The 23,988-nt window shown below is 47.9% G+C and overlaps 1 protein-coding gene across 8 annotated transcripts in view; it reads right to left on the bottom strand.

The window, feature by feature from the left end:
- Positions 1-23,988, bottom strand: part of TFEB (transcription factor EB) — a 55,391-nt gene that overhangs the window by 28,080 nt on the left and 3,323 nt on the right. For 3 of the 8 annotated variants that reach the window (XM_072833070.1, XM_072833066.1, XM_072833068.1), the window contains one exon: positions 23,788-23,916. The exons of 2 other annotated variants lie outside the window; for them this stretch is intronic. The gene's annotated coding sequence lies outside the window, so the exon portion shown is untranslated. Of the gene's footprint in view, positions 1-14,951; positions 15,102-17,592; positions 17,671-23,787; positions 23,917-23,988 lie in introns of those variants that run through there. 3 more of the 8 variants (XM_072833069.1, XM_072833071.1, XM_072833067.1) reach the window with 3 other exon arrangements.

Here is a 23,988-nt window from a genome sequence, read left to right as displayed (position 1 = left end):
GAGCACTGCAGCATCCCAACTTTCACCTCAGGAGAACTTGAGGGGGCTCCTGCCTGGCTGGGAAGAGGGACCTTCCATAGCCAGGCCCACTTCATGGAGCCATATGAGCATGTGCATGTGTGTGTGCACACACACATGTGCCTGACCTGCCCTGAGAACAGAGACTGGCCACCAGAAGGGACCTTCTTTTTTTATTTTTTATTTTTAAAGATTTTATTTATTTATTCATGAGAGACACACAGAGAGGCAGAGACACAGGCAGAGGGAGAGGCAGGCTTCCTGTGGGGAGCCCGATACGGAACTCAATCCCTGGACCCCGGGATCACGACCTGTGCCTAAGGCAGATGCTCAACCGCTGAGCCACCCCAGCGTCCCCAGAAAGGACCTTCTGAAACTGAGCCCATCACCTTCATTTTACCAATGGTCAAGCTGGGACTCCGACTGAGGGAGTGTCTTTGTTCAAGTTTATGAGCAGGGCTGAGCCTAGACCCCAGGGCTGGGGCAGCTTCAGGCTAGTCAAACAAAGCAGAGGACAGGGAAGATGGAGTGACGGCAAGAAGGAAGACAAAGGGGTAGGGGAAGACCCGCCACCATAGGAGAGGTACTGTTTTTCTGGGATACTGCACTGGTACCATTTCATTCATTCTGAACTATTTCGTGAGCACCTAGGATGAGCCAGTGCTGTGGCAGCTGCCCGTCCCAGCTCTCACTCCCTCCTGCGAGATTTTGCTTCTGGGCTTGAGTGTTGTCTTCAAGGTACCTGTGTCCTGCAGGCAGCAAGGCCAGGGCAGCACTCACACCTGGTCCAGAGAAGCAGCCTGGCAGCCCCCTCTGTACCCCTACACCCCAGGAGCATCAGTGCCCGTGGCACTCAGGAACCCCCACCCCTGCACAGGTCACCTCCAAGAATCAATGCCCATCAGAGGACAAGAAGCCTGGGAAGTCACCCACCAGAGATCCCTGGGCTGTTTCTAGCAGCAGAACCCTGTTTTCAGATAAAATTTACCTAGAACCTTGATATGTAAAACAGGATGGTAAAGTAGCTCTTCCGGGATGGGGGAGGGCCAGAGCACCTGGCCTCCAACTGGGGGCCTCCCCACCCTGTGAGTTCAAACAGTCCCCAAATCACTCCCTGGGGTTTGGAGGAAGAGTTTCAAAACCAGCTTTCTCTGGTCTCTTTGCGTTACAGAAGCCCAGGGGAAGCCAGTAATGTGCACAGATCACACAGCGTAGGGAGAGCCAGGGCCACAGCCCCCTATCGCAAGGCTCCTGCCACCGGCTCCTCCCTGACTCCCAAGGCAATGGCACTACATCCCTCTCACAGGAAAGGGACACAGTAGCACCACCCCCCAAAAGTCTTCCGGATTCAGCTCCCACCGTGTTCCTGGCAAGAATTCTATGGCCTACAGTCTCCTGGGTGGCTCAGATGTTGAGCATCTGCCTTCAGCTCAGGTCATGATCCCCAGGTCCCCGGGATGAGTTCCACATCTGGCTCTCCACAGGGAGCCTGCTTCTCCCTCTGCCTGTGTCTCTGCCTCTCTCTCTCTCTGTGTCTCTCATGAATAAATAAATAAATAAATAAAATAAATAAATAAATAAATAAATAAATAAATAAATAATAAAATCTTAAAAAAAATTCTACGGCCTACTATCATCTCTATCTTGCAGGTAAAGAAATGGATGTTCACAAAGGCTAAGTGACTCACTCAACCTGTGAAGGGTAAAGCCCGCATTCCAACCCACCTGTATGCCCTCCACCCCTTACTGCAGCCCTACAGAAATCACGGCCATCACAATGCCTGGGTATAACCACTCCTTCTGAGCCCCATCCCTAGCTTCATCTCACTCAGAAAACTGAGAAGACCCCTGTCCAACTCCAATACACAAAGAGGACACACACAGAGCTTCTCATTAGTAATAATAACAAAAGTAGTAAGAATGCCACTACCTCCTCATATAGCACTTATTATTCATCACTTCCAAAGTTCTTATCTTAGTCCTCAAAACACTATACTCCCATCCTTATCCCACAGATAAGGAAACCGAGTTACAAAGAAGCTGATGAGTTGCCCAAGGTCACACAGCCAGGAAGCAGCAAAGCCAGGAGTGGATCCCAGGCCATCTGGCTGCACCCCTAACTACTGAGTTATACTCCTCCCCTATAATGGGGGCTATGACAAGGGCCCTAGCTTGGGGCTTGCCTCCTTCCTCTGAGGTCCCTCACTGCAGGAGTCAGAAGCCAACTGGAACCTTGGAGCCAGGGGCATGGGAAAGCCTACCTGATGAACACCGTTAGCTCATGCTGGAGGGGGCGTGCAGGGGGGGTGCCTGGAACACTCACCCCCCTTCCCCACCCCCACAGGAGCTGGAGCTGGAAGGATGAGATAGTGGCAGAGCAATCAAGGCCCACACACAAATAGGACACCTACTGCGTGCCTGGCTTCAACTTGTGACAGGTGCGGGAAGGAGAAGACTCTGTCCACGCTCTCCTGCCAGTGGCTCCAGTCCCCAGCAATGCCCAAAGGGGTCGCCCCTGCCACCCACACCCCCTTCAGTCCTGGCTGCACCAGATGTTGGAAACACATAGAAACAGGGCTAAAATTAGACCCTATAATGAGTCAGTGCTAAGAATAACTCAGGCAAACAGCCCTCCGGGAGAGGACAGTCTGCCAGGGAGGCACCACCTCTTCCCACCTCCCACTGGGCCTGGTAAACCTCTCAGACTCTCCTTCAGAGCCCACGCCAGTCCACAGAGGGCCTAGGGGATCGATACCCTAACTGCTGGGATGACGGAGACAGGGACCTGCTTGCACACCCTCCCAGCCCACAGGCCAGGTGACCAGCCACCCTTGGTGAAAGGTGGGAGGTATCAAGGAGTGAGCAGGGCTGGAGAAGGCCATCCCACTCAAGGCACAGCCGGGCTGAGGCCCTGAGATGCTTGACCTTCTTTCCCCAACCCGAACACCGACTACCCCACAGGAAAGTAGGAAACGGTGCCCTGGCTCCCTCCCCTCCTGGCTCACCTGCCAAATGGGACCAGCCTACCTCATAGGTAGTTGGGGAGCTGGGACCTGAGGGGGACAGCAGCACAGTCAAGGGCAGACAGCACGCGTAGGGGCTGAGACGGGATTTAGGGGTACCAACGTGCTAGATCCCACGGTCCCAGGGTCTCCCTCATTTTTCCCATGTGCTTCCCTCACTGCCCCCCCCCGCCCAGAAATGATAAGAATAGACTTGTCAGCATCTGTACATGAACCATTCACATATGGTGTCAGAGCCGAACCTCTGTCACTCCAGGTGATAAGCCAGAGGATGCGTTTCATGACAGTTGAGAAGACTGGGACTCAGAAAACCCAATTAACTGGCTGGGGCCCCCAGAGTGGGATGCAGCCTTATTGCCATCCATTAGCCGGTCAAGGAGCCCCCTGGAGCCTGTGTGCTGGGCATAGCCCCATCTCCCATCAATGAATGCCCAAAGGGAATAGGACACCCTCTAGTGCTGCTGGGGCCACTAGAGGGCCAGCAAAATGTGAGGAGCCTTCCAGAAGGGAGCATCACTACATACAACATTTCTCTGAGAAGAAAGGAGGAAGGAGTAGAAGGAGGGGATGTCCTGGGCAGAGCACATGAAGTCAGGAGCCCTGGCATCTAGTCCCAGCTTGCATGATCTGGGGAATCATTTCCTAGGCTTCACTCCAGGTCTGTTTTTCCATCTGGAAATTGAGCTTTGAAACCCAGGCCTTTGAGATACCCTGCAGTATATCACAACCACATATTGGAGGTACACAATAACTATCAGCATGTCAAAGGCTCAGAGAAGTCCTGCAGCAAAGAAAACCATTTTGCTTTTTTTTTTTTTTTTTACTCCTACTATCCCATACCTGCTTGACCACCAAACCCTTCCACAGACACATCTGGGGAAACCCTGAAATAGGACTGGGGTTCCCTGGAGTAGATTTGGTGTCACCAATTCAAATGCCTATAAAGGACAGCAGGAAACATGAAAGCTTGAAGAAGGCCCAAACAAAATGCATCGGGGCTTTGCAGTTAGTGGCAAGCCCCCCCACCCCCAAATTCCTGGCAGCCCTGGGGATTCAAGGAGTTTAGCACTTCTGTTCAGAACTGACTCAGTGTTTTCATCCCAATTGATCCTCAACAATTCTGTTGAGAGGGACAAGAAACGGAAAGCAAAACATGTCACTTTGGCATATTGATCGTTTTGAATCAAAGTTACTAAAAAGACAGCAGGTACAAGGACACTCTGACCCTCCTTTGTGCCCCTGAGAGCAGGAAATAAATCTCCCATGTGAAAGGTACCCTTCCTGTACCAAGAGGTAGAGAGGCATCCTCATTACCAGGAATAGGGAATTCTGGGCCTAGAAGGTGGTATTAACAACCTTGTTACTTCTTTGCTAATGAGCTATCCCAAGCCCAAACCCCTGTTTTCTCAATTCCTCACAAATTTATTGTTTCTTTGTCTAAATGGTATAAAAGCTGCCTGCTTGGCCACTTCGTTGAGCCTCATATTTTGGGGGCTCCTGTATATACAAAATTAAAGTCGTTTTTCTCCTGCAAATCTATCTTATGTCAAGTTAATTATTAGACCAGCCAAAGAACCTAGAAGAGAAGAAGGGAAAAGTTTTCCTCCTCTATACTTTTGGTGTTCGACATGGAGCTTCTTTTCCCTGGCTGGACAATGCTCACATTGGGAGCAGCTGAGAGATTCTGGGACTACTTGTAGGAGCCAGCAGACAGCAGAAGGTAAAAATTCTTAATCATGTTGGTCTCCCAGATCTCGGCCTGCTGGGTCTGGTGAAAGTAAGAGTGGTAAGTCCTTTTCTTTTCTAATTTAGATTGGGAAGAGAAAATATTTGTGTAAACTAGTTCCTTGGGTATGGGGACTCTAGTAAAAATGTGTTATAAATACTTTTGTTTTCTATTGATCCTCTGACAACCAGAGATTGTCACTGTTTTCTTTTGTCTCTTTTGTGTTGTTTGTCATATGGGAGAGAAGCAGACATCTCCTTTCCTTTCATCTTATTCTATATCCCGAGAGCTTGGCTTTGTGACCAGTGGGAATATTCTCTCTAGTGTCCATAAGCAGAAAAGGGCATGTCCCGGCCTATGTCTGATGGCCAGTTGAATAGACAGGAGTTCTAAGAGACAAAGCCACAAGCAGCATTCTCTTTGTCTGACAATGACGACTCTCAGGAGAATCTGTCATAAGAGGTCCCAATCCATCAAGGGCCTTTGTCATCTCAATGTATGTGGTCTTGGTAGTGCTAAAGTCTCATTCTAATAGCACCCACCCAGAGTCACAAATTAGCAGGTCTGTAACTGGAGACATTCAATGTTCCTGTGAAAGACAGAGATGCCATTTTTACTATACCATTACTATCACCTATGATGACACAGGTGTTTGCTTTCTTAGACTAATGCTAGGTGAACTTCCTGGATCTCGTAAGGGCTGCATCCTTTACGCCCTCTTTAGGAACACCCCCCCACACACACACCCATGTCCATGGTTAACCAATTAAAAGGCTCTTTGGGTTGAATTGCCATTAAGGTTAATGTAAGATCCTCCTTAAAGATGACCATGGATTCTTTGAGTTGGACAAACTTCTATATTCACACACACAACCAAATTGAGACCTCTCATTCTAAATAACTGCCTCCTAAATAACTAACATTTATCCTAAATACCTGTACCTATGGAAAGATCAAATTAAAAAGAACATACAAGGGAATAGGGTGGCTAGCCTTAAGGACTTTTTCAACAAGATGAAATTACAAAGCCCGTTTGTCTCCACTTTGAGAAGATCCTACAGATTTTTTGTTTACATTTTATTTAAGTTCGATTTGCCAGCATATAGTATAACACCCAGTGCTCATCCTATCAAGTGCCCTCCTCAGTGCCCATCACCCAGTTACCCCCATCCTGCCCCCTGACCTCCCCTTCCCAACCGTTTGTTTCCCAGAGTTGGGAGTTTCTCATGGTTTGTCTCCATCTCTAATTTTTCCTACAGTTCCCCTCTTTTCTCTTATAATCCCTTTCACTATTTCTTATATTCCACGTATGAGTGAAACCATATGATGATTGTCCTTCTCCGATTGACTTATTTCACTCAGCACAATACCCTTCAGTTCCATCCACCTCGAAGCAAATGGTGGATCCTACCAAATTTAAAGAAGAATGAGAACCATTAGTGGTCATTCACAACCCCACTCAGGGACCTTGACTAGCTGCTAAGGAGCATTCTTTCTATCCATGATTATACTATAGTTATCAGACAAGCCAGATGGCCTCCCAGGGAAAAGCACCCCTCCCCTCCTTCACAGAGAAAACAGATGACTAGAAGTTCTCCCAGGCCTTCCTACAAATGATCAGGAAATGAATCAGCTGGAGGCCGATGTTCAGTAATAGGAACAATAATAGAGGCTTTCCCCTCTAAGGTGAATTGGTCCAAGAAGGCCTTTGTTAAACACTTTAGATAGATTTTTAGACACACTGTTTTAAAGCTTGAATCTCGAGGACGTAGAAATTTTCCCATCTCAGTTGAAAATTTCCCTGATATAAAGAAGCAAATTTAGTTGGATGGACAGGTCAGCCCCTTGATATTCAGGCTGCAATCCAGTCCTTGGGGAGCTGGAAATGACTCTTTGTCTTGCAGGCCTCTACAAAGCCAGAAATGTGGCTCCAGACACACTTCAAATCCCACCTATCTTTACCAATCCCCAAACCTCACTTAATCATCTCAAAATGCTTGTAGATATTGTAAAAGATCAGGACATTGGAAACAATTATCCTGCACTTAAGAAAAAGTAGGTAAAATTTAAATGGCAATTAATCTTGACCTCTGATAAGAGGCAAATATACCCCAAAACTCCTTGGAATAGACTTAGATACTTTCTCTGTGCCTTTGTGGTATCACACAAACTTGTTCCAACTGCCAGAAATAAAATTTGGATCCAACTGTTCTATGAACTTGTGATTTTCCTATCATTGCACCTGACTCCTGGCTAAAATTTTAGAACAATGGCTATAAAGTCTCTGTTTGTGTCTCTCTATATATTTACATGTGTCTATATGAATGCTGTAGATATATGATAATTTTTTACCACCAGATGCTCTTGCCAAAATTAATCTCTAAAAGAGCTCTATTGAGTTGGTGAAGAACAAGCACTTAGAAGGACAAAGTATACTAAAACTCAGAAATATGAAAACTAAGCCGAAAAACTTTTTTTTTAGTTCCACACTGATCTGGGATAATCTTTGGGAAATAAAAGCTTGTTAAAGCTTGTTGGTTTAATTAAAACAGACATGCCTTCAGAATTATGAACATTAATTATGATGCAAAGATACAACATTTATTCTACTAGGGTTTACTGCCCAAGTAAGGTTATGTTTTATGTTACAAAGTTTGTCAGTGAGAAAAGTAGCTAGGGATGATGTCTGATTTTGTCTATCATCTCATGAAGTTTTTGTGGGTAATTTAAACATACTGCTTAAAACAGGTAATTTAGATAGATGAATGGGATAAGAGGGTTTACGTAAACTTTTCAATAATAATTGTGTTTTATAGTACGTCTACTTAAAAATAGTTTCCCAGGGCGCCTGGGTGGCTCAGTCAGTTAAGTGTCTGCCTTTAGCTCACGACATGATCTCAGGGTTCTGGGATGGAGCCCTGCATCAGGCTCCCTGCTTAGTGGGGAGTCTGCTTCTCCCTCTGCCCTTCCCCGCTTGTGCTCTCTCTCTCTCTCTCAAATAAAGTCTTAAAAATAAATAAAAATAAATTTAAAAATTTAAAATAGTTTCCCAAATCTCTTAATAACTTCCATTATTAGTTTTGCTAAGTTAAATGATAGAAATTCATTGAATATCAATATGATTTACAAATAAGATAGAACATTAAACATTAATTACCAAATTTAACTTTTTTTTTAAGATTTTATTTATTCATGAGAGACACAGAGAGAGAGAGGCAGAGACATAGGCAGAGGGAGAAGCAGGCTCCCTGCAGGGAGCATGATGCAGGACTCGATCCCAAGACCCCAGGACACCACCTGAGCCGAAGGCAGATACTCAAACACTGAGCCACCTAGGTGCCCCCAAACATAAATTTATCTAACGTTGTCTTCCTATTGCAGAGGAACTAAAGATATTTGGGTCTGTTAAACACATCTTGGCCACATTAAAATACTATTTAAAAAGGCACATGCTTCTAGAAATTATAAAATGTATTTATAAACTTGCCAATTTATAGACTGCTGGTACTACATACAGTTCACCTTTATTTACTTGTTTTCACTATAAGATAAATTTTTAAGGGTTAAAATTTTTAATTAAGTATGTAATTACTACTAGAAATAGTAAGGGAAACAAGTCTATGCAAAAAAAAGTAGGGTGTGGTTTTTTTGGTTAGAAAACGTATGAGGTTTGAGGATACATTTTTTAAAAAGTTAAAGAGGAGAGAGAGAATTTTACCTTGTGTGACCAATCTGGCTAAAATCAAATTGTTATTATAAGGGTTTTTAAAAATAAGCTTTAATATCAATAGTTTGCCTATTATAAAACTAAAACTGCTAAAAGGACAGAGTTTTCTTGGACTATTGGTCTGTTCCTGATAAGAGATTATAAAAGGTCTTTTTTTTTCTTCCTTTTTTTTTTAAGACTTTTATGTTTTTCCCCCCTCTTTGCCCCTCCTTTTTTTTTTAACCATTTAAGTCTATCTTTATTATCAGTCCTTTGATTACTTAAGAAAACTGTCTAACTCAATATTAAGCTAAGTTTTGCTTAGAACCTTCTGTATTTCCCTTTAAAATCTTTTATTGTCATTTTGGTTAAATGGATAATTAAGTACTGTTTCTTTATGATCTATGATCTTTTTAACAAGCATTCAAGTCTTTTTTAATATCATTTGACAAACTTCCCCCAAATCAAATTCTAAAGTCCTTTGGACCTCAAACTAACTTTGGGATTTTCCAGAGGGCTTCTGGAATATCTAGAAAGATTTGTTCTTTCTCCTTTTTTAAAACAAAAAAATAACAACAAAACTTAAAAGGTATTAGGAGGGCATTTTAAACTAATTAGACCTACTATGTTAAATCACATGGGAAGCACTGTCAAAGAAAGTTAATATTAAGTCTTCTTTATATTGTATTAGTAGAGGTATATGTTTTAAGTGTTGCAGAAATTGTATAGAAGTCCTAGATATCTGATATGTCCTAATATAATCTTATCCTTTGTAATTCTAGTTATTATCATAAAATGTATGTCACAGAAATAACCAAATATCCTCATCAATAACATGGTAATGGCCTCTCATCAGATCTTTAACCATAGGCATTTTTAAGTCTTTTGTCAGTTATACAAGTTCTTGTTTTACTCTGACACTTTTACAAGAGTGTTTTATCTTCAGAAAGATTCATGGAAAGGACTCCAACAAGTACTCTAGAATATGGGTTTCTGATAACTTTCAGATCATACCACTGAACTGGGTAAAAACTAACAGACCTCTAAGGAAAAACTGGATTCATAAAACTGTTAAAAGGTCAACATCAGCACAAATTAATTAACTGAATTAACTGATAAAGATGATTATAATTTTTATGACTTTTTTTGTATATTTTTTTATTGGAATTCCATTTGCCATGACTTTTAATTTAAAACATTGTTGGACTTCTAATATTCAATTTTTTCCAGATTTAAAAAAAAACAAAACTTTTTTTCTTAGGAAAACCATGACTTACAGCAATTTGGTAAATTATACCCTTGTAAGTAGAATTGAAACATTTACCTTTTACTCCATGCCTGATGCCTCCAGAATTTGTCAACTCTTAGTGAGTATTCTTATTTTCATGACACTATAGTTATTTACACAAAAGGGATCCTGAATTCTAGTTTCCTCCAATACTTCCTGACAACTCTCCAAACGGATGCTCTCAAATGTCCTTCTCCTTTTTTTTAAGATTTTATTCGTTCATTCATTCATTCATTCATTTATGAGAGACACAGAGAGGCAGAGACACAGGCAGAGGGAGAAGCAGGCTTCCTGCAGGGAGCCCAATGTAAGAATCAATCCTTTTTTTTTTTTTTAAACTTTCAAGTCGCTTTTTTTTTTTTAAGATTTTATTTATTTATTCATGAGAATACACAGAGAGGAGAGAGAGAGAGGCAGAGACACAGGCAGAGGGAGAAGCAGGCTCCATGCAGGGAGCCTGACATGGGACTCGATCCTGGGTCTCCAGAATCAGGCCCCAGGCTGTAGGCAGCGCTAAACCGCTGAGCCACCAGGGCTGCCCAAGAATCAATCCTAAGACCCCAGGATCACTCCCTGAGCCAAAGGCAGACATTTCAACCACTGAGCCACCCAGGTGGCTGTCCTTCCACTTTTAACAAATAACTAAGAACTAAAGCTTCCCTTTGCCCTAAAGCCCTATGTGGTGTGAACAACTTGATAGAAATTTCAGAGGAATTGCCACAACCGCCTCTGTACAGGCAACCTTCATGCCTATTGTTGTAGTGGCCCCACAGAAAAGATCCCCAGAGACACAAACTGCAAACCAGGAAAATCTAACAGATTTCCCGTCTACCCTCACTCCTTCTGAAGATGCTTCCAGCCTGACATCTAGAAACCTTCTCAACTGGCTGCCTTCAAAACCCAGAAACTGGGATCACAGATTGCTCTGATCACTAACCTTTGTCTTTTCTTTCCATAAAAATGCCTTACTAAATACCTGATTTGTCACACAATATAGGCCTAACCTTAGGAGCCCAGATGCATCACCAGCTCCTAAAATGAAACATAGCTGTTTAACTGGACTGACATATTTTCAAGATTAATTCAATTAAATAATGGAGCTCGGCTTCTAGACTGTGAAATTTCTGGAAGTTTCACGGGTGAAAACAAAGGGGAACAAAATATGCCATCCAAAAGACACCACTTTGGCATATTGGTTATTTTGAATTAAAGTTACTTTAAGAGACAGCAGGTATAAGAAGGATATCTGACCCTCCACTATGCCCTGAGAGCAGGAAATAAATCTCCCACATGCAAGGTACCCTCCCGTATCAGGAGGCAGAGAGACATCCTTACCACCAGGAATAGGGAATTCTGGGCCTAGGAGGCGGTATAAACAAACCTTGTTACTTCTTTGCTAATGAGCTACCCCAAGCCCAAACTCCTTTGTTTTGTCAATTCTTCACAAATTTATTGTTTCTTTGTCTAAATGGTGTCAGAACTCCCTGCTTTGGTCATTTCTTGGGGCTTCATATCTTTGGGGATCTTGTACATACAAAATTAAATGTTCTTCTATTAATCTGTATTATGTCAATTTCATTAGTAGGCCAGCCAAAGAATCTAGAAGGGAAGAAAGGAGAAGTTTTCCTCTCCTACACAAGGAAGGGATCAGTACCCTGTGTCACACAACTGGCCCAGGTCACCCAGCAGGTTATTGCTGCAGGCAGGAGAGATGATGAAGCAGATCATACCTATTGGGCCCTTATTATGGGCCGCAGGTCACCTGCATTATCTCCTGTAATTCTTACAACCACCTTTGAGTAAAGCACTGATATGATCCCCATCTCTCAGAGCGAGAAACTAATGGTCAAAGAGATTCAGTCACTTGTGTCCAAGGTCATACAGCTAGTCAGTGATACCACCCACATTTCAACCCCAGCAATCTGAATCCAGAACTCATGGCCTCAGCCCAGCTCTGCCACTAACTAGGCTAGTGACAGACTTCAACATTCTGGGCCTCAGTTTCCTCACCTATAAAAAAGGATAATGGAAGAGCTGTGTATTTAGTTACTGTGAAGATTAAATTTGCAAATGTATAAAAGTGCTTAACACTGTGTCCAGGAGCAGGTGCTCAGTATATGTGACCTATCATTAGATACCACATTCTACAGTGGGAGCTCACACCTGGGCTCTGGGCTCTGGGCACAGAAGGCTAGAAGTCACCCATGGCTTCCTGGAAATTGGCCTCTGCCAATCAGTCCCAGGGCTCTGCCCCCTCTGTCTGGCAACACTTTCAAGCTGGGCTTCCTAGGATGCCCGGTGTAGAGGAGGACTCTGGAAACTGGGGTTCCCAGACCCAGGTTTGACCTGGGTGTCATCCTTTGAGGCCCTAAAAGGCCACCTTCCCCTCAGAGCCAAGGATAGTCCCAGCTCACCATGGGTCACAGGCCTCTCCCCACCACTGCCCTATAGCCCTAAGTCACGGGATGGGGTGGGGGTGGGGGGCTCTCCAGCCAGGCAGCTGATGAGTTCATGACCTTTCCCAGCTCTCTCAGCCTTAGAAATGACAATGACTACTCACCGAGAGCCCTCTGAACGTCCTACAACCGGCTTATCCATATTAGGTCACAAGATTAGCATTACCAACCAGAAGGCTGGCTGCTCAGGGGTTAGTATGCCCACTTAACAGATGAAGAAACTGATGCCCCAACTGGCTCTGGGCAGAGATTTAAGTAATGGAAAAGCTTCTGGCCTCTGGACCAGGGCTCAGGGCTGATCCAGGCTCCAGGCCAGATTCGCTGAAGCCAGCTGGGGCAGTAGAGGGGAGAAGGCTCAGGAGGCTCCCAAGGCCCAGGGAAAGGGAGGAAATGGCTAAGCCCTGGGCCCTAGGTCTTACTGAGTCACTGTAGATCCTGCAGGTCGTGGGGATGGGAGGAACATCAGTAATCCTGAGTCTTCTTCTACCCCTCCCCACCTCAGCCAGGGAAGATGGGCACAGCCTTTGCCCAGTGCCCTGGGATGACTCCCACCCATCCTCTCCTCTAGCTAGCATGGGCACTTCTGGCTAGGCCTGGCCCTGTAGCACTCTACCGATAGGGAGCACTCACTTCCCAAGATGGCTCTCTAGCTCCAGACCCTGAGTCAACCATTCATCCCAGGCATTGTCACCCCACACTGTCCCTATCCAATGCATGTCATCACCCAGAAAGCCTTCCCTGACCACCTCACCCTCTGCCTCTGCTGACCTCCCACAGGGCCCACTCACCCATATATGCCATGCCAAGAACTGGGCCCAGAATCCCCAGTCTGGCCCCCAGCATGTGGTGCTGGTCTTGCACTCAGTAGGTGTTCCCATAAACATTGCACAAGAGGGAGATAATCTCTAAGGAAGTGACCCCAAATATTTTGACCATGATCTATGGAAAAATATATTTTATTTGGCCCAGTGTACACACACACATATACAAATAGCACACATACACACACACACGAACCTGAAACAAATAAGTTGCACAAAACACTTGACTAATATCATGCAGTACACTTGGATATTCTCTCTATATCTTTTTTCATTGAAAAAAAAGAAAAATATTCATTGAGACCCATTCAGCTGCTTTCATGGCCAGAAATTAAGGCCCAGTTAGTGGCCTTGATCCACAGTTCAAATTCTAGCCCTCTAGGGAGATCTGTGTGGCTCAAACTCCCTGCCCAGCACATGACCTTCTGTACAACAGGTGCCTAGTAAAGGCATCCATTCGTCAGACACTCACTCTGGGCCAGGCCTGTGCTAAGCTCCTTACTATGGCATCTCATCTGATCTTCACCATCACCCTAAAAGGTAGGGACTCTTACTACCCCCATTTTGCACGTGAGGAAACTGAGGCCCAAAGTCACACACTACATGGTTCAGAGAGCATTGAAAGCCAGATCTGTCTGAATCTGGAGCCACATTCCTAACTCCTGCCCACACCACCCCACACTGGAGGGTCTTCAGCCCCTCTCTTGAGTCCACATCTGGCAGGGAGCTCAGCCAAGGAAGTTCACTCTAACTCCAACCACTAAAAAGCCATTCCCTATGGTCACTTGACTCTGTTAGTTGGCTACTTGACTGGAGACTAGCCCGGGGCCAAAGGCCTGAAAGCTAGCCCTCTTGCCTCCCCAGCAGTCCCTGCTCCCTCCTACCAACCCACCTCCAGCTGAACCCAGAAGAGGGGCTGGGATGGGGCGGCGGGTCCATCTCAGGGCTCTAGCGGACCATTCTGCTTTCCCTCCTCACTGATATAACTGCTCTGCGGCAAGTCACTCACTTCCCCTATGCCTCCGTGTCCCTGGCGATAAAATGGGGTGATGATAACACCCAGCCCACAGGGGGACTCTGAGCATTCAAGGGGCTGATGCAGGTCACACACTTGGCACAGCAGCTTCAATGAAGTAAGGCTTGAGAATTTTGAGAATTATAAGCTCTTATTATTATCATCCCCAGTGCCAACCAAATCCTTGCCATCAAAAATAATCACACGAACACCAGGCGGTTTTCTGCTATTTGCAAACATGCTTATATATCAGGAAAATCTTCACGTTTACACAGCGCTTACTTACTGGGTGCCAAGTGCTGCTCTGAGCACTCTACATGAACGAAGTCTTTTAATCTCCAGAATGAACCCACACAGTAGGTGCTAGAATCATCATCTCCATTTCACAGATGAGGACACTGAGGCATCAAGAGGCTAAACTTACCAGGATCACACAGGGGCAGAGTGGCAGGGCCAGGATTTGAACGCAGGGGGACTGGAGAAGTATCTGCTCCCAATCCCTGGGGTAAGGAGGTATGTACTGTGGCCTGGCCAGTGCCAGGCTATGCATGTCATTACCTCCTCACCAGAGCCTCCAAACAAGCCTGGAGGTGTGGAGGTCAGGCAGGGAGTGCTTAGGTCAACTGCCCAGGGCAGGAGTAGGGCAGGAACCAGCTCTTCTGACTCCTGGTTTCCCTCACTGTCCACTATCCCCATTACCCACCCCTGAGACTGGCCAGGGACCCCTCCTCTGTGCCACCTGCTTCCCCAACCCTGACCCTGCTCAGAATCTTCCCAGCCCTCTTCAAAAGATACCCCAATGCCAGTGCAGCCCTTGGGGCCTCATCCCCACTCACCTGCCTGCCCGAAAACAGGAGATACACCCAAACACACACACACACACACACACTCATAGTACCTGGGAAGTGGCAGTCCCCTGGAAGGAGCTGCCTGGAAAGCTCAGCTCCTTTGGGGGGCCAGAGCCCAGGGCCAGGCCCCTGCCCCGGTTCTAGGCCCAGTTTCCTCATTCTCCCCAGCACTGTTTCTCACCCAGCCCCCTGCACCTCGGCTCAGAGGAAGTTGCACAATCCCCTGGGAGCTGCAAGTGTGGCCGAGGATTACTCACAGAGCAGAGGGAACTGTACAGTCTCCCGGAAGGCTCCACACACCCACAAGACTACCCAACACAGACAGGCTCCTGTTCCATCTCACCCCGTCTCACCCCATCTCACCCACTCTGAGCTCCAAGACACCTATCATGCCCTCCTTCTTCCCAGACAGAGCCCCTGACAGCCCCACTCCCCACCTCGCTACCTACCCAGCCTTAGGGCACAAGCCATCCTACCCCCTGCACCAAGATGGAGAGGCACAGAGGCAAGAGTTTTCAGGAACCCTACTAGGTCCAATGCAGGCCTAATCCTAACCTACACACCCTCCCAGCCCCTCCTGGAGACATGTGTCCTCTTAGCCTGAAGCCCCATGATCCACCACCTTCCTGACCAACCATATCATCTGCTACCTTGGCCTTGGGCCTTCCCAGGGCCTCCAGACACCCAGTGCACGGTCCTCCTATATGGCCCACTTTGAAGTGGACCCCACAACCAAGATTACTCTAGGAAGTTTTGGGAAGATCTGAGCCACCACACAATTTTCACTTGTGACAAAATGTTCTTGCTACACATGTGATTTCAGAGGTTCCTCAGCCCCCAGATACTTCTCTAACAGCCTGTCAAACAGTGTTTCTTTCTGGTGCCTAAGGGATTCCCACCTCTGATAGCTAGTATTCCTTGTCAAGGAAGGCTGGTGATTTTTTTTTTTTTTAAGATTTTACTTATTTATTCATGAGAGACAGAGAGAGGCAGAGATACAGGCAGAGGGAGAAGCAGGGAGCCCAATACAGGACTCAATCCCAGGACCCCAGGATCACAACCTAAGCCGAAGGCAGATGCTCAACCACTGAGCCACCCAGGCATCCCAAAAGGCTGGTGATTATTAAGCCATGTCAGTCACCAAACCTCAGGGTAGATGAGTTTACTAGGCCCTTTCATGAGAGTATGTTTCAAGAAGGGAGAACAGAGTAGAAATTTCAGACAGGCCATGACTCCTGGAGAAGGCCGGAAATGCCACTGAGGTAAAGTGCACCCCAGAACAGGATGATCAGAGAGGCCCTGGGAGCTCTGACCCAGACTCTGACCCAACCTTGGGCCCTCCCTGGGATAGGAATTCTGGAAGGACACAGTGGGTGAGGAGGAGACTGGCCTGGGGGTACAGAGCCCCCAGGAATGACCTCTGGCTTCTACCCCACACGGCCCAACCTTGCAATGAGGCCTCAGATAAAGAGTATGATAGGCATCTCTTATCGCCCCACACAACCTTGGACTCCCACCCGGGTAAGGACAAAGTCAGAAATGGTTTTACCTGGGCCCCAGGGTTCCCCAGAGAGCCCCTCACTTCTGCTGCCCTCATCAAAAGGCTGGGGCCCTCAGGGCAGTTTTCCCCCAAGCCCTGAGGCCTAGAATAGCAGGAACCAGGGCTGAGCTCACAGCTGGTCACCTGACACCTCCAGTTCAGTGGACTAGGAGCTTGGTCAAGGGGGAGGGGCTGGTACCACAAAGGAAATAAGGATGATGATGATGATGACGACTACGAGGAGCAGAGAGGCCCCTTTGCAGAGATGCTTCCCAAAGTGCCTACACAGGTACCCTCTCCCCAGTCCTGACGAGAGTCTCAGGAAAGGGAGGGGGAAACAACCCTCACTACCCTCACTGTCCCTGGGAGGGCACTGAGGCTTCAAGCACCGAAGTGACTTCCCCAAGGCCATGTAGCAAGCTCAAGGCAAATCTGTTTCTTGGCTCTGTTCCCAGATTGGAGTTTCTCAATCTCAACACTGACACTCAGGGCCAGATGATTCCTTGGGGCAGGGTTGGGGGGGGAGGGGGGGCTCTCCTGAGCATTTTAAGATGTTTAGCAGCATCCCAGGCTTCTACCCTCCAAATGCCAGTAGCACTTCCTGAGTTGTGACAGCCAAAATTGTCATCAGACATTGCCAAATGTCCCCTGCGAGGCAAAATCACCACCAGTTGAGAACTACTGCCCTAGGAGACCTTGAAGGACAGGCACCTGCCAATTCTAAGTTGCATGGTACCTGCTGAGGGCTCTAGCCCTATATATAGCCTTCTCTCTCCTCTGCCAGATGTGCCGGGCAAGAGGGCCTGAAGGCACGAGAGTGTACTCTGTGGCCCTGGTACCCTCTGGCCAGAGGTTGCCCCATTGGGGGTCTCCTCTGAAGACCATCTTCCTACCTCCCAACCTGTAGCCCCTCCCTGGCATTTAATTTTATCATAGATTGTCAACAGTCTCTCAGCCCTTTTGACCGCACACTGCTAGGAGTACAAAATTTTGAGCATCCCAGGTATACACGCTTCTTTTCTCATAAATTGCTTATAAATACCAATCTATGAATATATCATGCAGGTCAGCAAACAACCACAAAAAGAGGTTTAAAAAATGGGAAGGGGAATACAAATTATGCCCAGGATGAAACACTGTTACACACTCACCAGCACAGCAGAAGTTCAACAGTCCAGCAACATCAAGTGTTGGCTAGAATATGGAGCAACAGGAACTCTCAGGTGCCACTGGTGAGGAATAAATTGGTATAACCACTTAACAAAATAGTTACTAAAGGTGGGGCACCTGGATGGCTCAGTTGGCTGAGTGTCCAACTCTTGATTTTGGCTTCGGTCATGATCTCGGGGTCGTGGTTTTGAGCCTCGGATCAGGCTCTGTGCTGAGCGTGGAGTCTACTTATCCTTCTCCCTCTCATATCCTGTGCTCTAGCAATTCCATTCAGGCTTATAGGCGCTCAGGAGAAACGTAGGCATCAATGCACCAGGCAACACAAACAAGGATATTCTTTACAGTGCTGTTCCCAGTAGCCAAGAAAGGAAAGTCACCCCATGTCCACAAGTTAGCAGGGTGGATACAAACATGGGAGCCAGTTCATACAGTGGGACGCTGTACACCGTGAAAATGAACACACAATAGCTACGCATAGTGACCTGGGTGCATCTCACAAATGAAATGTTGAGTGGAAAAAAACATGACATCAAAGGCCATGTTCAGTGTCATTCTAGCGGTATCAAATTCGGAATCAGGCAAAACTAAACTCTTTTGATAAAGATTGCAGACATCGGTGGTTCCGTGATAAGAAAAAGCAAGAACTGATTATCAGAAAGAGCAGGACTGTGGTTACCTCTGGGGGAGGGGGTTATGACAGAGGCAGGGTGCGTAAGCTGACCCTGGAGTGCAGGGCACATTCTGTTTCTTCATCTGGGTGGTGGTTACTGGGGGTTTACAATTACTTATTAGAGCATACATCCAAGTTCATGCTCTTATCAGCCATTATGGTGTATTTCACAATAAAAGGGGGAGAAAAGGGTGGGATATAAATAAATAGAAACAGAAGTTCTAATATTATCTCCTCACTCCTGGCTTTGAAAACCACTATAATTAGGCCCAACAAACTGGATGAGAATCTATAGTTAGTCCCAGGCCTGGAGTATCTGGCGATGCTTGGGGCTATCTGTGGAGGGGCACCCCCAGCTGGCCAGGGCTGGCTGCCCCTCAGCCCATCCCTCTATCACCACCTCTAGATGACCCTGCCACCGCTAGCCCCTGGCTACTCTAGGGCAGGGAGATGCATCAGGTTGGACACCTTCACACCCGTCTCACTCTCCCCAGGACCATCCATTCTTTCAGGCGCCAACAGCAGGACTCATGGGCTCACGCTGGGAAGGCACCCTCTGAAGATGGGAGGTGGAAAAAGAAGTAAAGAGGAGGGAGAGAAGGGTAAGAGAGAGCAAGAAAGAGAGACATACATGCTTTGGGGGCCGATGTTCCAGATGCAGTGGAAGTAGCTGGAGGTTCAGAGGGAGGGGGCTGTGGGGTATAAAAGAAGGAGGGGAGGAAAGAAGGTACCGGCGGTGCGGGGAGCAGAATCATGACCCCAGATTCCAGGTCAAGTCCCAGGGTGCAGCAACAGGCAGGCCCAAGGAGATCTGAGTTAGGCCTAATTTAGCACACCCTCCATGGCCCAGGGCTTCCGAATGGCAGGTGGGTGGCCAGCCGCCTCCCGGTGGTCTCCCCTTGTACTCAGTAGCCTCTAGTCCTCCTGGAAGGAAGGACTCTGTCCAGGAGTGAAGCTTCCTGGGTCTGTAGAGGTGACTCCCAGGTAAGAGGATCCAGAGAACAATAGAGCTGCCCTTCTTGGGGCCCAGAGAGTGGGTAGGGCTGAGCTCCTATGCTGGCATGAACTCTTTGGTAAAAACTCACTCTAGAACAAGGAAGAATGCTTTCCAGAGTGAAGGGCCAGGCTTAAACACATTTCCATTCATGTCTATGTAATTCTGTATTATCTTACACCAATCGGCCTCTCTCTGTCCTCTGTGGTTACCGAAATTCCTCACCAGGCTGTCAGCTTTAAGGGAGGAGCCGTGTTCTCATCCCCACCCACCCCACTTGGCTGGCACAGTGCTAGGAGCCCGAGAGGTACTCAATTCATGCCTGTTGACTCTAAGGGTGCTCCAGGCCATGGGGTGCTAGAAAGGCTCCCTCACGCTCCCCAGGCCCCAGTCCTCCACTGTCCAAAATATGGGGGTAGCAGCAGCTAGCTTCTAAGGCTCCCAGCCCCACAGCCCCAGCCTGCCAGCAGCAGAGCCAGCCAGCACCACGCCACAGGGGCAGCTGAGAGCACACCTGGCCAGAGCCAGGAGGAGACAAGAGGCACCAGGGACTGGACAGGATAGTGTGTCACCTCCTGGCCACTCTGTACCTCTCAGGGACTGCAGGGGGGGCTGGGGCAGGTGCTGTCCCCAAACCAATTATAAACAAGGCAGAGGACAGGCTGTGACTTCCCTTGGCAAACAGGAGAAAACAAACCAGAGCCCCACCCCACGGACCCACTGGTAGAACTGGGGCGGGGATGGGGCAGGGGGAGGGATGCTGCTGGCAAACTCTGTACAGGAAGGGACAAACTGTCAGCCCTAAACCAGAGTGAAGCTGGACCTGGATCCCGGGGAGAGTAGGGGGGGAGGGTGCGGGGGAGGCGGGCAGAGCCAGGGAAATCCTCCTTGTGCAGCTGTGTACCCATCCCTGAGTAGTAGATGGTGAAGCTGATACCCTGCCTGTGGGGCAGAGACCTATTGTGTCCTCATTTCTAGGTAATTGATGGGGGCTCAATTCACACGAGTTCCTTCACTCCACAAAGGTTTACTGAGCACCCACTGTGTACGAGGCTCTCTTCTGGGTGCTGGGGATACAGCCTCACACAAAACAGATCAGACCTCTGTGCTCAGGGTGCTGACGGTGGAGTGTTCCGTTCATCTGTGGACTGAATGGCTCAGTCACCAAGCTCATCCTGCCACCTCCCTGCAGGGCTGAGGGCCCTGCCACCGCCTCTTCTCACCTCTCTTCTGGGTTTGCTCCAACTCCTCCAGCTTCCAAGAAAGGATCCACCCCAAGGCTCAGGACCTCCTAGAAGATGATGGAGATACCCCTACATCCAATAGTGACTCCCCCTCTCCTCCGCAACATCTCCAGTCTGGGTGAGGAAGGCGAAGGGCACTGCTACTTTTCCTGCATGTTTTATCATTTTTGTTATTAGCAAGAAACACGATTCAAACAGTGATTCCATACCTGCCCACCACGGGGTAGGAAAGTAAAATAACAGTGTGGGTCTTTCTACGGCGTGAAGGGCCACTTTGGAGGACTCCCCCCACCCCACCCCACCCTACATCCCAGCAATGCCACTCTGGCTACAAGGACTTTGGCAGGAGTTTTAGACCCTGTCCCCTGTTCCCATGACTCTTGGGGACAGTGCTGTCCTTTCTCGTCTACCTCATCCCACCTTACGCAAGCAGCAAATATTTCCTGAGCACCTGTCTTAGAGGGGGGTGCCGAGACCTCAAGGCTAGACAGTGGTCAGTTTAACAGGAGGTGGGGGCAGAGAGCCAGGGTGGGGAAGGGAGGCTGATTATATGCCAGGGATTGGCAGTCACCAGATGATTTCACAGTGGTCCCTGCCCCTGGGGACCTGGCTTCAGACAGGAGACAGGCCTAAGAGGTCCAAAGCAATCAGAGAGACCCAGAAGACAGAATGCTCTTGCCTGGGTAGCTGTGAAGCAGTGAGTTCTCCAAGTGTGGCCTGGGGACCAGCAGCATTAGCATCCCCCAAGAACACATCCAAAACACAAATTGCAGACCTACTGGGATTTGTAGACCTACTGATTCCAGACCTACTCAGTCAGAAGCCCTGAGGGTAAGGCCCTAGCAATCTGTTTGTTTGTTTGTTTGTTTTAAAGATTTTATTTATTCACGAGAGACACACAGAGAGAGGCAGAGACACAGGCAGAGGGAGAAGCAGGCTCCACGCAGGGAGCCCCATGAAGGACTCGATCCCAGGCGTCCTGGGATCCCATGAGCCACCCAGGCGTCCCACAATCTGTGTTTTAACAATTGTCTCCAGGAGATTCTGATGCCCACTCCACTGCCCTGGAGAAATGGCATTATAATCACTTGGGGAATTTTTGGCTTATTGATGCCTAGGCTCCTCCCTCAAGATTCAGATGCACTAGTATTTTTTTTTTTTTTTAAATAAGCCCTACACCCAATGTGGGGCTTGAACTCGTGATCCCAACATCAAGAGTCACATGCTCTACCAAGTGAGCCAGCCAGGCACTCCGGATGTACCAGTATTTTTCAAGAGCTCCCCTGGTGATCATAATATCCAGCCAGAGCTACTGTCAAATGGAACAATCCTCTGGTCTCCCAGGAAGGTGTGCCTTGATGGACAGAGGATTTGGTTAGAGGGAAGGATACAAAGGAGGGGGTGCCAGCAGAAGGGATCAGCATGAACAAGGACTGGCAGGAGGAAATATGGGCCAGGGATTTCTGGAAAGTCTGCTGGAATTTTGGATGAATCCCCAAGGCATCACATTTTATCTTGGGGTCTCCACTGGATGGGGGTGGGGGTAGTCAGGCCTCCTTTCTCCTCATCCTTACGCCCACACCTAGGAGCCAAGAAGAAAAACCAGTGATGACTCTGCCTCGTGCTTCCGCCTCTCTCAGGTGCCCTCTGTTGTCACCCACTATCCACCATCCCACAGCAGAGCACTTCCTGGGTGTGCAGGAAATCCCAGGTCCTGCCCTGTTGCTGGGATACTACTGAAGCCAAGGGGTGATGTACCTCTGGTACAGGGTGGAGGAGGGGCAGACAGCAGAAGTGCTGGGGAAAGCCATGGGTCAGTGATGGGTAGTAAGTTGCCAGGCCAGATGCTAATCAAGGAATCCCCGCGGGCGGGGTGGACCAGGGGTGGTAGCGATGCTGCAAGCATTGGCAGGTTCTCTGTGCCATCCTGTTAAATGTAGAGACTGGGCTGGGTGTGGTCACCAGGGAACAGTGGGGCCTGTGGCCACAGAAGCTGCAAAGCCCCACAGAAGGCATTTCTCGAGGGTGTTAGGTGCCTGGGGGAGTCCTGTGGGCAACTCATAGGTCTTTTTTTCTTCGCTAGAGCTCTCTGTGCCCCTATGTCCTCACGTGGAAATGAGAAATAAAGAAATAAATGAGTTGTAAGAGTCAGTTATGATAACTAACATTTTTTAGCACAATACTATTCAAAGTCTTATACAGGCAGCATGCATCAACATATTTAGCCCAGATGGGGTGCTGGGTGGCTCAGTCAGTTAAGGCTCTGACTCTTGATTTCTGCTCAGGTCATGACCTCAGGGTCCCAGGATCAAGCCCCAAGTCAGGCTCCTCATTTAGCTTGGAGTCTGCTTGAGATTCTCTCTCCCTCTCCCTCTGTCCCTCCCCCTGCACGCTTTCTTTCTCTTTCTCTCTCTCAAATAAATGAATAAAAGTTTTAAAAACATTGTTTAGCCCTCTCTAGAGCACTATTAAGCAGGTGCTATCATAATCCTTGCTTTTTAGGTGTGCAAACGGTGGCACAGCAGGGTTAAGCAGCTTGCCCAGGGTCACACAGCTAGTAAGTGGCAGAGGCCAGATTCCAAGCCAAGCAGCCCGGCCCAGGAGCTCAGGCTGTCACCTATCTCAGGCTAGATGGCACTTCGCTCAGTGCTCAATCCATGCTGGCTAGGACTATGTCCCAAGAAAAACTAGCTGGTCGCACCATCAGGGCCAGCCTGGAGTTCCAGCTCTACGGATTAGACTTCAGCAGTGCTCCCTCCTAGCACACGTCCCTTTGGGAAGCCTCGCCCGTCCACCAGGTGCCTGTCGCCAGATATCAGTAGAAAGTTCACATTGGAGGAGACCCCACAGATGCTCTAGGTTCACAGACGCAGAAACAGAGCCTGAGACAGGCAGGGACCTGCTGCAGTACAGCCTGCAGTAAGAGGACTCCTGTGCTTTCTTAACCTTAGTCGCTGTTTATTCTCACTCAGGAGCTGCCACAGCCTTTTCCCCACATCTGAGTAAACAAGTGCCTAGTGAGGGCTGCACCATAGGTTAATGTGTGAGGTTTCCAAGGAGACCCAGGGAGCCTTGTCTGAACTCTTCTCCTCCCACCGCCAGTCAGGAGAGTTCTCACCAGAGGTCCTTTGGTCACCTGTGTCAGCAGCTCAGAACAGCAGCCGGGAGACAAGTGTGGTCTCCGGGCAGAGGCTTCAGCAAGTTCCCACCCCTGCTTGGAGCAGGAGACCCTGCATAGGGCAAAGGTGCCCAGACCATGGTTGCTCACCTTTTCAGAGAGAACTCCTGAGAAACCCAAGGTGGCCTTCTTTAGAGATTGAGAATATGGATTTTGGAGGCAGTTGGACCCAGGTTAGAATCCCTGTGACTTCCGGCAACCTGCTTAACTTCTCTGAATCTGTTGATGAAAATAATCATTGCTACTTCATTCTAAAGCGTAAATACATAATAAATGTTGGCAACTATTGTT

The sequence above is a fragment of the Canis lupus genome, chromosome 7, assembly GCF_048164855.1.
Source record: "Canis lupus baileyi chromosome 7, mCanLup2.hap1, whole genome shotgun sequence".
Taxonomy (NCBI): domain Eukaryota; kingdom Metazoa; phylum Chordata; class Mammalia; order Carnivora; family Canidae; genus Canis; species Canis lupus.
This window is presented reverse-complemented; position numbering and strand designations above follow the sequence as displayed.